This window comes from Crinia signifera, chromosome 6 (assembly GCF_055691185.1).
Source record: "Crinia signifera chromosome 6, ASM5569118v1, whole genome shotgun sequence".
Taxonomy (NCBI): domain Eukaryota; kingdom Metazoa; phylum Chordata; class Amphibia; order Anura; family Myobatrachidae; genus Crinia; species Crinia signifera.
In genome coordinates, this window is record NC_139222.1 from 125944746 (window position 1) to 125960520 (window position 15775).

A 15775-nucleotide genomic window follows, 5' to 3' on the forward strand; every position below is an offset into this window, starting at 1 on the left:
CACACTCTTGAGAACCTGGCAACTGCTACCATATCATAGTCAAACGGAACATATGCTCCCTGATGTAAAGCTCACCTGCCAACTAATTCATGGCTTTTAAAAGGTGAAACTGCCACTAACGCAACACCTGAATTGCAATGAAGGAAGCAGCTGTCACAGGTGTAAGATAAATGAGCTTACATCGGGGTGTATGAGAAAGCGGAGATCACAAAAAGGTTAATAAAAAATAAACCCAAATATATATATATAAATATAGAATTCCACCGGACTCACCATACCAAGTTTAATATGATGAGTGCTGAGTTCTAATCCTTCCCAACATGACACATTCCAAAAGGGACAAAATGCGTCCTAGCCAGGCTTCCCTCTTAATTTATGATTGCAACCACATGTATTGAAATTCCTTTATTTTTAATTAAGGCGTTCAACACAGGTGACGCCAATCATATATTTAGAGGTAAGTCCAGATACAGAGAATTTGGAAATTAGGAATGGCAAGTGTGGTGAACTGGTATATACATATACACATGAATGCATACATACATACATACGGAGATCCTATAGTTAACCCCCCCAATCCCCCGCAGACTTACCTATCTCGCTGGTCCCGGCGGCTCCGTTCTTCTGCTGAGGACCACCACAAAATGGCTTCCCCCATATAGCACACAGTTCTCTGAAACTGTCTGCTGTATGGGGGCGGCCATTTTGTGGTGGTCCTCAGCAGAAGAACGGAGCCGCCGGGACCAGCGCGATAGGTAAGGCTGTGGGGGATTGGGGGGGGTTTGAATAGGCGGCGGGGCGGCAGGGCAGGGGGGTAGGGGTGCTTGGCGGGGGGGCGGTAAGGGGGGGCGCCCCCCCCTAACGGCGGGGGGGCACCTAAAACGTAGCTAAGCCACTGGAGCGGGTGATAGGCAGGGAGTAACAGATGGACAGTGCATGACACCAGTGAGAGGGTGACAGGGAGTAGGTGCCAAGGAGAGGCAGTGGGGGACAATAGGGAGAGACAGTGGGCCAGATGTATCAAGCTTCCAAAAGTGATCAAATTGAGAGTGATAAATAACCAGCTCCTAACTGCCATGTTACAGGCTGGGTTTAAAAAAATGAAAGGTAGGAGCTGAATGGCTGGTCGTTGATCACTCTCCACTCAGGGGAGCCGAGAGAGGGGGGGAGCAGGTACTAATTACCCGGGCCCAGGCTTCCTGGAGGGGCCCTGCAGGGGCCCTGGTCCGACCCCTCCCTTCCCCCTCTGTCCCTCCCGGGTAGCAACAGTAGCACACACTTCTACAGCATGTGCTGTTCTGACAGCAGGCTCAGCATGAGTGTCTCACTGACAGCGTGAGAGGTCATGCTGAGCCTGCTGTCAGCACAGCACATGCTGTAGGTGTGTGCTACCTCTGAGATTACAGTTTTTAGAGTTTTCTTTCACCCTCCTCTAAACATTTGGGGGGCGTGGCCTAAGTGTGGGAGGTGCCCACACCACACACACTTAGGCCACACCCCCAAAATTTTACCGGGGCCCGGCATTCCTCTCGGCTGCCCTGTCTCCACTTAATCACTTTTTGAAACTTGATACATCTGGCCCAGTGGGTGAAGCCAGGGAGAAAGTGATAGAGAGTGGGTGTCAGGAAGAGGGCGATGGAGAGAGGTAAAGGTTGACACTAGGGTGTCCCCCACTACTTCTCTCAGTCACCATCTCCCTGTCACCATCACTTTTTGTGTCACTCACTGACTCTCATTGTTACCCACTGTCACCCTCTCCCTGGCATCACCCACAGTCTCGACTGGGAGAGGGTGATGAAGGGAGGCAGTTGTTGGAGTTCTATTCTATTGATTATAGAAAGAGGCTAACATCAGGGAGCAGGTGGTAGGTAAATTCAGTGGTTGATACTAGGGCTCTGGGCGACACCAGGGAGAGGGTAAAAGAAAGTGGATTACAGGGAGAGGTTGACAGGGTGCAGGTGACAGAGAGAGGCAGTGGGTCAAGCCAGGCATCGGGGCCTGAGTTAACGTCACACATCTTCTCCTCTAACACCTGACACCCCCAGAAAACATCCAGTTACCACTCACAAATGCCAGCTTCCTGTCAATCAACTTACGTACGGCCAGTGATCAAAAAAGCAGCAGGATTTTACCGCAGGAAGTGCTCGCACATGTGTACTACATGCCATATGCATGTGCAGTCTAGCGATAATCGTTCAGCCCGCAAATTCGCACCTGTGGTATCACGTCTGAATAATCCCCTTAATTCCTAATGGTAACATGTTTAAATTATGTTTTCCAACCATAAAACAGCACACACAAAAAATAAAAAGTACGGAAAGTCATTATATTAAAAATTTATGGATGTAAAATTGAAACTAAAATAACCTTTCTGTTGATATTTCCTTTATATGATTGGTTACTATAACCAGGATACAGTCTTGATCCTTGTACTTACAAAATCTTAAATTCAACCCAATTAGAGATTTTTATTGGCTGAAATCACAAATAAAGCTATTAAACAAATTATGCTCCATATTGTGGAGGTGTTTGCATACTTTGCGAGACATAACACTGTTACGTCCCTAGTTTTATTATCCTCTTTGCTGCCTTGTCTCACCACATGAACAGGCTGATTTATAATTACTACCAGACGTTACTTTAATAGCAGGAAATGTTCCAGCAGAATCTTATCACTGTACTTAGATGGGGCAATAAAGCACTTACACCAGCTCTGACCTAGCTGGATCTGGTCACAAGTGCAGGAGTCAATGTAATAATTATTATCCATTCATTATTAACATTATTATTTAATTAGCCACAGTAGGGCTTAAGTTAACCTATGGAAATGTGGATATTATCCTTTTATAGCACCACTATGACTTAGTGACAATGAAGTGATGCTTTTGACTGATCATCCAGTATGAAATTTAAAACATTCATACCAGCCTATGTTGATAGCAGGGATGCTTTAAGAGAGGAGGGGGCCCATGTGCAGGTTTCCGATTGGGTCCAGAGGCACAGTAGACTCTGGCAGTGTACCAGAGTCTACACAAGCCCCGGCATTCAGGAATATAGTGCCCGCACCACAATCCCGAGGCCACCCCAAATGCACATGCGCAAATCTCCAGAAAATGGCCGTGGCCTCCACTTTCCCAGCGATTTTTGCTTTTGCACTGCTGGCACCAGACTGACGAAGAGTGAAGAATTGAGCAGAGTAATTAGATCCACCGAGGATGTATCCGCGCTTCAGAACGATCTTAATAAACTAGATGAGTGGGTGAATAATGGAAAACGAGGTTCAATGTGGATAAATGCAAGGTTATGCACCTTGGGAGACATACACAAAGTGCTAGTTATAACCTAAGAAGGGAGGCATTGGGTAATTCAGAACTTGAAAAGGATCTAGGAGTCCAAATAGATAACAAGCTGGGGTGTAGTGCTCACAGTGGCGGATTCAGGGGGGGGGCACCCAGGCACGTGCCCCCCCTGTTATTTATTTTGTAGATGAGGACCAGGGCTTTCCAACGAGCCCAGCCCCGTGTCTCTAGCCCCCCGGGGACCGGAGATATCGCCTGGCAAACCTGTAACGTTTTTTCCCCATAGGATAATATGGGACCCGTCAATTCCGACCCCCACCCGGTTCCGATGGCTGCCAGTTCCCACCCTGGCATCACAGAAGCTTGTGGTTGATATAATTCAATTCCAAATCGCTGGGCCTTCAATATGATACGAGGCTGGTCCAAATCGGTCAATCGGTTCCAGAGATATTACCGATAAACCGATTTTTTTATTTTTGAAATGTAATTTCATGGCTGTTCATGTTCTTTGAGGGCAGATTACTCTGGATCCAAACGTTCCAGTTTCACTGGACCAAAATCATTCAAAGCCCATTTAAAAGTTCTTCAACATAATACTTGTCTCATGTAAATGGGTCAGTTGGTTCCGAAGATATAGCCGGTTAAATTAGATAACTGGTTAAAGGGGGCAGGGGTGGTTTTCTCTCCCCCTCACACCAGAAAATGCAGGGAGTAGGCTGGTGTAAAAGGGGCCAACCTGGGAATGCATTTTCTGGTGTGAAAGGGGTATTATTTCAAATAGCCGGGACCTGCAGTGCTCTGAATACAGCCAGGCTCTGCCACTGTCAGTGGCTATCACTTCTGCTGTCCCCTATTTACCACGAGCATGTATTCCCCCTTGGCAATGAGCATGTAATCCCACATGGCAACAAGCATGGAACCTCTGGCAATGAGCATGGAACCCTTGGCAATGAGCATGTAGAGAAGCAGCACTTATGTAGCATAATTTTTAATAGACATTATGGTGTTTGGCATAACACATAATGGACATAATGGCGTGTAATTTAACATGTAATGGACATTATGGTGTAAATGTTTAATGCGAGCCTTTGGTGGACAATGTCCCTGTTTATGAAGTGTATTGTGAATATTGGCTTAATCTGTGTGGCATTATGTGAATTCTGGCTCAATCCATGTGGCATTATGTGAATTTTGTCTCAATCCGTGTGGCATTATGTGAATTTTGGCTCAATCCGTGTGGCATTATGGGAATTTTGGTTCAATCCGTGTGGCATTATGTGAATTTTTTCCCAATCCGTGTGGCATTATGTGAATTTTGGCTCAATCCGTGTGGCATTATGTGAATTTTGGCACAATCCATGTGGCATTTTATGCATTTGGCTCAATCCGTGTGGCATTATGTGAATTTTGACACAATCCATTTGGCATTATGTGAATTTTGGCTCAATCCGTGGGTGTTATTATGTAAATTTTGGCTCAATCCATGTGGCATTATGTGAATTTTGACACAATCCATGTGGCATTATTTGAATTTTGGCTCAATCCATGTGGCATTATGTCAATTTTGGCTCATTCCATTTGGCATCATGTGTAAGGGGCAAGTATAATGGGGTCTAGTATTTTGTTGCATGATGTGTAGAAGTTGTATATGGTGTTGACACGCCCCCTGTTGAGTGGCCACACACCCTTTTCCGGAGCGCGCCTTTGGCACGCGCACAACTACATCCTTCACTTTTGTCGCCATGGTGGGCCTGCGTACTTTAAATGCTAGGACCTATTTTTAATTCCATTCCCACACTCTCCTGCCGCTCTCTTAGCATGTACACTGGCACCACTAACACCGCCCCTTCCCCACCCAAACCCTCTTTTATCATGGTGCCCCCCCTGTCATTTTATCCTGGATCCGCCCCTGAGTGCTCAATGTCATATAGCAACAAAAAACCATGTATAAAAAGGGGTATGGAAACTAGGGACTCAAAAGTAATTATGCCTCCATACAAAGCATTGGTTAGACCACATCTTGAATATGGTGTACAATTCTGGGCCCCACACTACAGAAAGGAGATAATAGAACTGGAAATAATCCAAAGAAAAGCAACAAAGCTAATAAAGGGATTGGAGAATTTAAGCTACGAAGACAGATTGAACAAACTGGGACTGTTTACACTAGAGAAGAAATGTTTAAGGGGGATGCCGGACGGGGTCCTGACAGTCATTTACCCGACGTCGGGATCCCGACTGTTAAAACACTGACAGACGGGTTCCCGACGGCCACCAGCTATTCTCCCTCGTGGGGGTCCACGACCCCCATAGAGGGAGAATAGAATAGGTGGTGCCCTACGGGCGCTCTTCACACCGGCGTAAGGGGCTGCGCCCCCTTAATTTGTGAATGTTTGTATTGTGTAAAATATGGTTAGAATTGTAGGAAAGATGCCCTGTATTGGGCAACTTTGTTATAGGTGAAATGTGTTAAATAGAGAGCATATGATTTGGAAGGGGGTGTGTATTGTTTTGTTTAATTAAATGCGGTGCAGATGTACATTGATAGTGTGGAGGGTACAGTGACATTTTTGGGTGCAGGGGGTGGTGTGCGTACGTGTTGTTGAGGTGTGTGTGTGTGCGCAATAGTATAGTAGGGTGTTTTTGAGTCAGCGGCTCCCCACTGGCGGAGGTCACGACCAGTGTTCCCTCTAAGCTGTGCGCGCGTGCGCGCGCACACAACTCGGCGAGCGTGCGCACAGACATTACAACAGAGCGCACAAAGCAGCAGTGGTCCCTTTTTGCAGTTGTGGACTCAATTAATGTGTGTTTCACCCATTAACTACATTATGTGCTGTGATTTGAATGTTTAAATGTTTAATATCATTTTGAAGTAAAGTTAAAGCACAAAAATTTAAATTTCCTTCCAAAGTTGCACAGCCAAAATCTTTGGCCGCACACAGCCTTTGTCAAATTAGAGGGAACATTGGTCACGACACAGGAAAACAGGAGGCTGGTTAGTGATAGGGGTGTGTGGGCATAAGGGGGACTAAAGAGGAGGGTGGGGGACACTGTGCAGCTTCTGCCAGTGGGTGAGGGTCCAGCGTGGCAGCACAGAAGTACAGGACGGTGGCCCTGAGTCAGTGTCTCTTCCTACTGGGTGGGAGTTAGGGTGCATGAGAGCAGGAGGCTGGGCTATAAGGCATGATAGGGGTATGTGGGCAACACAGCGTCAGCGACTCCCCAGTGGTGGAAGTTATGGTTCAGGAAAGCAGGAAGCTGGTGGTGATAGGGGTGTGTGGGCATACGGGGGACTAAAGAGGAGGGTCTAAAGTGCAGCTTCTGCCAGTGGGTGAGGGTCCAGCGTGGCAGCACAGGAGTACAGGATGGTGCCCCTGAGTCAGTGTCTCCTCCTACTGGGTGAGAGTTAGGGTGCATGAGAGCAGGAGGCTGGGTGGTAAAGCATGATAGGGGAATGTGGGACACAGGGTGAGCGGAAGTTACGGAAGTTACGGGGCAGGAGAACAGGAGGCAGGGCAGTGATAGAGCTGTGTGGGCATGAGGGGTAGTAAAGGTTTTTGGCTGTTGCTGAGTAGGAATAGCCATTGGTGCAGATGCCATCGATGGTTGGCATTGATAGCGATTTTGCACCCTGCCGTCGATAGTAGTAACATAATACTTGGATAACCATCGATTGTTGTAGCTATCGATGGTCATCCATTATATCTGACTAAGGCCGTGGGTCAATCAGAACTTGGTGGCGGGACTTCCGAGAGTGGGGGGCCGAGCTATGCTCCGTGTCCCGGCACCTTAAAAAAATTTGAAACTTGATCGGTTCTCCTTTGCCATCGATGTAGGGAAACCATCTGGTCCTCCCACATTGATGGCAAAAGTATTCAACATCGGCCATAAACCATCGATCGGATACACACAAATGTGAGTGAATCAGGATCTGCGCAAAAGGAGGCAGCTGGGATGTGCACTCTATGGGGGTGTTCTTCCTCACCCCAAATACATATACACACAGAGCAGGCAGAGTACCCTTCACCAGCGCTTCAAAATATAAACCAAGATACTTCCCCTTTTTATGTTTCGGGTGGGTTTTCTCCTTAGTAGTCAAAGGATGTTATATCCATATGTGGAAGAAGGATATGGTCATAGCATAATACAGTTTTTTAATGACACATATACTTTAAAATACACTTTTAAGAATATCTTTTCACATAAAGATCCATAAAAATACAAACAGGTATTGCACACAAGACATGTCTCCGATGGTAAAATAGATAGCCAGAAAACTATTACCGGAGATGGTGGAACTGAATGGTTAGAGACAGTTCAAAAAGAGATTGTCACTCAGAATAGCAGCCCGGGCAGCCCGTATCTGGAAGCAATCCCCTGGTGGTGTTATCGGCAGTCTATTCTCCCATCAGGATCACGCCAACGCGTTTCAACCAACGGTCTGGTCTTTATCAAGGCTCCTGAATGGTTTGTGTGCTGTCTCCAGTGGGGTTTAAATATCCGCTGTCTAAGTCCTACTTCCGTTCTATACGTGGGACCGGAAGTTTACGATCACCATGGTGATCCCACCCGAAACATAAAAAGGGGAAGTATCTTGGTTTATATTTTGAAGCGCTGGTGAAGGGTACTCTGCCTGCTCTGTGTGTATAAACCATCGATTATTTGAAGGGGTCTGCAAATTGCGGGAGGGGGCGCTGAAGAGGGGGTGTGAATCGCGGGGGGGCGAATCGCGGGAGGGGGGGCGCGGTAGGTGCCGAGGGGGTCCGCAAATCACGAGAGGGGGCGCTACGGGGGGTTCTGTGAATCGCGGGAGGGGGTCCGCAAATCGAGGGGGGGGCTATAATTGCGGGAGCGGGGGTCGCAAATCGCAGGAGGGGGGTGCCCTGAATCGCGGGAGGTGGCAGTGGTCCGCAAGTCGCGTGAGGGGGGGTCACGGGGGTCCCGCGGATCGCGTGAGGGGGGGTCGCGGAGGTCCCGTGGATCGCGGAAGGGGGTCGCGGAGGTCCGGCGAATCGCGGGAGGGGGGGTCGCGGGGGTCCTCCGAATTGCGGGAGGAGTGGGGGTCGCAGGGGTCCCGAGAATCGCGGGAGGGGGGGTCGCGGGGGTCCGGGGGGGGGTGTGTGCTGGCAGAGGGGGGGGGGGTGCAGGAGTAATGGTGGATGGTGGCTGTGGAGTATTGGTGGATGGTGGGCGTGTACTGTAGCCCTGGCTGGGCGGGGGGAGGTGATGTCAAGGGGGTGGAACGTTATATACATGAAAACGTTATACACATAAAACACTGGTCTTTTCCCTAGGGGGGGCGGGGGCGGGTTTGTGTATGCTGCTGGGCGGGAATGTTAGCTACACAGGGGATGTGTGACAGATCTGGCTAAATATATAAGAGATGTACACACTATATGATGTGACATAAGATTACATAATCATAAGATTATAAGATGTGCATAGCATCACCAGATAGCAGTCAATTTACCAACAGACGTTTTACTTATGATCATTATACCGACACCCATTGACTGACAGTCAAAATACGACACGATCAATATGCCAACATTCATTATGCCGACATAGTCAAAATGCGGTTTTCATGCAATTTTAGTCGAAAAATAGACTTGTTTACAATTTACCAGCCCAGTGGACCTGGAGGGGGAATATAATAGGGTGCCGTGCGCAACAAGGAACCATGCCAAGCCATGCAATGGGATGTACTGTGGTACACTTGATGGTGTCCATATCGATATAGACACAAAAAAGTCACAGAAACATGACTATGTCGTCAATTTAACATGTCGGCATATTGAATGTTGGTATATTGACCGTGTCAGTCAGTGGGTGTCGGTATAATGACTGTCGGTAAAACATCCATTGAGAAATCATACTGAACACGCATGACCCAATATCTTGAAATCAAGCCTGCACTCAGAGCGATCATATCATCATACCATGGGCCTTATTGTAGTTCACTCTGACAAAATCCTTCTTAGATGGACAAAACCATGTGCACTGCAGGGGGGCAGATGTAAAATATGCAGAGAGAATTAGATTTGGGTGAGTTATTTTGTTTCTATGCAGGGTAAATACTGGCTGCTTTATTTTTACACTGCAATACAGATCTCACTTTGAAGTAAACCCCCACCCAAATCTAATTCTCTCTGCACAAGTAGCATCTGCCCCCCTGCAGTGCACATCCTAAGAAGGATTTTGTCAGAAAGAGTGAACTACAATAAGGCCCCATGTCTCATAAGATGCATGGAAGTGCGCATCTTACATCACAACCATTACATTGGGTGTACACATTACACCTTATCGTACTGAACTGAACTAAATCGTAATAATCTTGTAAAATATTGCATAATAGCCCTGCATGCAGGCTTGATGGTAAGACATTGGGGGGGGGGGGGGGGGGATTTACTAAGATGTGTATTCTACTTCACATGTGATGTTGTTATGGGCAACCAATCAGAAGAGACTTCTTATTTATTGAGCTCCCGAAGACAGTAGACTGGATGTGATTGGTTTCCCATAGCAACATCACATGTGAAGAAGAATACACATCTTAGTAAATTTCCCCCTGGGTGATGCTCTGCAAATCTTATGATCTTAAGTCACATAGGAGGTTATTCTGATCGGAGCGGCCAATTAGCGTACGCTCTCCGTACGCGGCCGTTGGGGTTAAGTCCACCCACAACTCAGCCGCATACGTACGGCCAGAAACAACGTCGAAGGGGAGTGGCGTACAATTGAGCGTACGCCAACGTACACGGACGGACCAGCCCTTACACTCCGACAACTGGCGTACAACAGAGCGTACGCCACCGTTTACGGACGTCTCTCGTCCGTCTTCCCACCGACTTCTTGCGGCTATCTGAGCGTACGCCAGCTTGCACGGACGGGTCCCTATTGTTTTCAATAGAAAACTCAGCTTATGTCACCGCTCGTGAGAGTGAGCGTACGTCCGTGTACGCTGGCATACCCTTCACATATATGGACCTGCAAATCTTGCCTTTCAACTATAATTATGAAAATTAATTAATTGATTGAATTAATTAATGTGCAAAATAGTGGGCATGGGCTTAAAACATTGCTGAAACATCCTTTGTAGGTGTTAGATGTGGTTTATGTTATTGTATCATAAATACAAAACCTATGTTTGTATTAGAGTGAACACGTTGACACATGTCGACTTGTGTAGATTGAGTGTGCTACTGTGTAAAGTCTATGAAAGCACGTAGTGAATGTGTATAACTGTTTAACAAATACCTACCTTAGCATATATAAGCAGGTCTTAAAAAGATTCTTACCTTAAATTAAACAAACCTTTAAATGTAGAGAAGTATAGAAAGATAAGCTTCCAATGTGTTTGAGTGCTGTGTGTGGCTTGCAGGTAGTGAAATCATGGTTTGGACTTAATAGACTGCAGCATTGCTTATTACATTCAGGCGTATGTGTTTGAGTAGTAATCAGCGTAAATTAGCAAACCCAGGCGCACGCTGGCATGCGGTATCTGTAGGGGTGGTCTGAGGTGGCGGTTGGCGGCCGCCTGTTTTGTGTCCGAAATGAACGGTGCTTTAGGCGATCGTGCGGTAGTAGCACCGTTCATTTTTGGTGCACACCCCCGTGTACACCCATATTTACGCCCATTTTCCCTCATTATTTCGGCCGCTCCCCTCAACACGCCCCTATGCCGCCCCCAATGCCCGTACTCTCGCGTACAGGTTTTTTCGCACGGAGAGACCCGTCCGTAAGCGTTGTGGAGTGTTCGCACCTGCGCATTGGCGAATGTACGCATGCGCAGATCATGAAAAACCCCGGAACGTACGCGTACGGCCCGGCCGCACCAACCAGAATAAGGCCCATAGTGTACATAAGAGAGCAATCGTATCCCATCGTTCTAATGTTTACATAGCCTAAGGGGATATCCTATTAGCTGTGATAACCCATCAGTGTTGGTAAAGTTATCACACTTATCGCCCGAAAAAGGCGCTTGTCGCATTTATGCGGGCTCCTGATTTTCAAGCTATAATTTTTGGAAATGGTGAAAAACGGGGGACCTGCGATGTATTAAGCAGTGAAAAGTGCAGGTGAAAGTAGGGAGATCAGATTGTAACTTGCAAAATAATATAGGGCATCAGTATAAAATTATTAGAGGGTGTATTAAAAGATTTGGGGGACTTTAAATGTATTAAATTGCTGCAATCTGCACTTTCCAAAAAAAACACTAGAAAAAAAGGTAATAAGCAAGCTGTTTGTGTAAATTAAATGCTCTAATAACATTTGGGGTACATGCAAATGGGTATTAAATATATATTTGGGTCAGTTAAAGACACTTTCAAAAACAACTGATAACTCCCACCTACAAGCCTAAAAACACTTGTCCCAGTCATAAAGCAACCCAATAAATCTGCCCCATTCCTTGTAAACCCATTTCCATCCCAAAAAATGCCTTCTCATTATTGGCTAATTATAAATAATAATAAAAACATTCAAAGTGCCTAATTAGTTATTAAGGGGGTTGGCCAAGGGATTCCATACCAGGTCACAACATTGTTACCACAAAATAGGGATTCTCCACAACTTTTCATCTGCTCAAAGTAGGTGTAGAGAATTCACAACAAACCCTATGGAGAATTAGCATGTGTGAATGATAGGATAGCTGCAATAAAGCAACTTGTAAAAAATGGATTTTCGCAATTTTTATAGCATCGAATAGGATATCCCCATATCCCCCTAAGAGATGGAAAGGTACATGAGGGGAGAGGGCCCGGTTTGTGAGAGATTACATTATATAGGGGAGGGACTGACAGAGATGGGGTAGATAGTGAGCATGGAAACGAGGGTTAGGATGAGAGTTTGCTACGTTTGATGAAATTGGTACTGAGAGCACATTTAAAGTTTTGTAGAGAGGTGGAGAGTCTAATAGGGAGAGGTAGAGAATTCCAGAAGTAGGCAGCCAAAATCTTAAAAAGAGGAGTGGAAGGAAGTAATGTATTTGCAGGAGAGAAGGCATGTGTTTGTGCAGAGAAAATGGATCGGAGAGAAGGTCAGATATGTAAATGGACGAGGAATAGGTGAGGACTTTGTAAGTGAATGTAAGAAGCTTGAAGGGTAAAGAAGTATAGAACTTGTAGGAGGTGGGAGGTGGATGTAGTACGTTTGGTGAGGAAGTAGGGCCAGGCAGAAGCATTGAGAATAGATGGTAGCTTAGAGAGGTGATTATCAGGGAGGCAGATAGGATGAGATTATAATCAGGAGATGAGCAGTGAGTGGATGAGGAACCTATTAGCATCTAAGGAGAGAAAGGGTCTGATCCTGGAAATATTTTTAAAATGGAAATGGCAGGACTGTGAGAGGTACTGAATGTGTGGTTTAAAGGGAGGGAGGGATGAAGCATAACTCGCAACACAGTGAAGTTGTGGGCTAGAGGAGAGACAATATCACGCGGACCAATGGAGTGAAGGGCTTGAAGGAGGACAGGGTGCTCCACAATGTCAAAAGCAGCAGAGAGATCAAGAAGAATAGCAGAGAGTAGCGATACTTGGATTTGGCAGCATGTAGGTTCATTGCAGACTTTCGTAAGGGAAGTTTTAGTGGAGTGAAAAAAGGCAGTTAGGTGGTTGTAGACAATACACTGAAAGATTTTGGGTGCAAAAGAGAGGCGAGAGATGGGTCATTGGCTGAAGAGAATGTTAAGTTTCTAATGTACAACTGGTGGCTCCCAGCAGAGAGCAAGCCCTCTCCATTCACCCCATTCCTTCCCGCGATGTGCCTGAAAAAGTTTGCGGGCACATTGCTAAAGTGTAAGCACATCGCTCCACAGCAAAGTGCTCACACATGACCGGCTGCCCTGAGGCTGGGCAGCCTAGCTGTGAAGCCAGGTGCAGGAAGGCCATGTTATGGGTCGCAGTGGCTCCATGTGATGTCACGCAGCCACTGTGGTCCTTTCCCTGAGCAGTCAGGACACACCTGCTCCCACAAAACTTTGCATCCCATTCCCACAATACTGGCCTGACGCTGTCCCATCACTGCCCCCAGCCAGCACTGGAAGTGTGATCACCTATGATTGCAGTTTCAGGTTGGAACATGTGCGCTGCAGCGAGCAGGCATGTGCAGATCTGTGAAAATCGCCAGATAGTGATTTACATCCACCTGTTTCAGGGTCTGAATAAGGATCAGTGTCTGATAAGAGTGAAAGATCGAGAAGGTGAACAAGTTGGGAAAAGGCAGAAGGAGAGAGGAAACAGATGATTTTGGACGGGTTAGGGTTAACTGGGAAGGCGGTGGATCAGATGAGGGCCATTACTTCCTGTCCAAATACACTGTAAGAAGTCAAAGTTGGTGATATGGATGGGGCGGCAAAAGGATGGAGTGGGCTGTTGAGGATCAATTGGGATGTGATGTACTGGCGTATGGAGACTATTTTTGATGTGAAATAGGTGGTAAAGTCAAGGGCAGAGACTAAAGAAGGGAGTTAAAGTAGGAGTGGGCAGAGGACGGTGTTCATGGTGGCAAAGAGACACCAGGGGTTTGAAGACTGAGAGGAGATGAGGTGCTTGAAGTATAGTTAGAGATGTAATGGGCAGCACTGTAGGATGAGAGCATAAATGTGAAATGGAAGAACTCTGCTTTAGAACATGATTTCATCCACTGTTGCTCAGCAGGAAGTTTGTTTTAGATATCAGGTGAATTTGGAATGCCAGGGTTGAGGTGTTAATCTGTGAGGGTAAATAGTGGTTTCTGGTGCAACAGAGTCAAGAGCAGAAGTAAGGGAGGCAATGTATAGGAAAGGGTAGTGAGAAGGGAGGATAAGGAAATGGCATCAATGGCCTGAATGTTGTGCTTAGTAATGGTAGCCTTCGGTGGTAGAAATAAAGGCATGTATTCAATGCCGGTGCGAGCGGCCGGCGAGGGGGTTAAACTGCGAGGATCACAGAAAACCAGTGATCCTCGCAGTTTAACCCCCACGCCGGCCGCTCGCACTATGCAACGTCCCGGGGAATCCTCGCCGTCACAGAACGGCGAGGATTCCCCTAAACTGCGAGTGCCGAGGCTAGTGCAGCAAACTCGCTGTAATTAGCCTCGATTCTCGCAGCTTTTGGAGGCACATACGCCAATTCTCCCTCGCTCAAAAAACGGAGCGAGGGGGAATTTGCGTATGAGGGGGGTCAGTTGAATACTGACAGGGTGAGCGGTGACTGCGAGCAAAAAGTCCTGCTCGCAGTCACCGCTCGCCCACGGCATTGAATATATGCCAAAGAAGCAGAGAGGGAGAAGTAAAAAGAGTGAAGATGATGTTCAGAGAGGTTGAATGGGACATTGGAGAAGTCAATGATTGAAGACAAGATGAAGGGAGTGTCCACTCACATAGGATCCTAAGGCCCACTGGAAAAAAAAACAACAATGATGTAAGGTTGAATTTAGAGTCAGAGATCTCTGCAGGGATATGGGAAGTTGAAATCACCTAAGACAGGGGAAGGCAAGTCATTTTTTTATGGAGTCTGGATAGTTCTAATTATTTTGATCGAGGTTCACAAAAATCGAATATCTGTAATGCAATTTTTTATTTTGGTGCTGAAACTTATACTACATTCCTTAAATTGTAAGTATAAGTTTAAGCACCAAAATAAAAACTTGAGACTTAAAACTTTACTAGACGTTTCGAGCCTGCGCCGCTGGGTAGCTTGAATTCCCCTTGAGGCAGGACAAAGCTGTCCATATGTCTCCTGTGCCTTTATGTTTGTTTGCCGGGTCCTTGGGGCCCCTCCATGCTGCGGTGCACAGAGGGCTGTGATCAGCACTTCCCATGACGTCACGTCAGCCTGCTCACGTGACTAATCTAACCAATCGCCTTAATACTGGAACCATGGTGGGGGAAGTAAGATGGACGCTCTGGCCTCTCTGCATTGTTACAGAGTGACTGTCATGCTACTGCAGCGCATGCTAATACAGCCCCGTGGCCCTAATCTACATTCTAGAGAAGTCTACTATTCTGTCCTTTGCGGTCCGGAGAGTCTGCGGTCCACCAGTTGCCAACTGTTGACATAAGATAATAGAGGGAATGTCTGAAGAGAGCAGAGTGATCCAGAAAGCAAAGTGATCAAAGAATTTGGTGGTAATGCCATTTTCGGCGGCACATTACTTAGAACACGCACACATCACTACCAAAATATCTTTTAAGTATTTGGAGTGTCTTCTATACAAGTTTAACAAAAGTAGAAGAGTCCCTGTAGTTGTATATGAACCTGAATAATTATGCCAAGATGCATGTAGATTCAGATGAAGCATGGCCTGGAACACTAACAACTGGTTATAATACTGGGAATAACTGCATCTTAGCAGGAACTGAAATACAGCATAACATGTAGACAGAACTCTTGGTAGCTGTGGGTTCTGCTGTGAAAGAAGGCACAATGCTAAAGAGGCAACACCATCGCTGCACCTTGGGCGACTTTCTCCAGCTTATGGAGTGCCAGAATGGGCAC

The 15775-nt window shown here is 46.5% G+C and overlaps 1 protein-coding gene across 2 annotated transcripts in view; it reads left to right on the forward strand.

Moving 5' to 3' along the window:
• GIP (gastric inhibitory polypeptide) overlaps positions 1-15775 on the forward strand; it is a 40909-nt gene that overhangs the window by 13010 nt on the left and 12124 nt on the right. Inside the window, exon 1 of one of the 2 annotated variants that reach the window (XM_083145444.1) lies at positions 1548-1645. The exons of the other annotated variant lie outside the window; for it this stretch is intronic. The gene's annotated coding sequence lies outside the window, so the exon portion shown is untranslated. Of the gene's footprint in view, positions 1-1547; positions 1646-15775 lie in introns of those variants that run through there. 2 annotated transcript variants of the gene reach the window in all.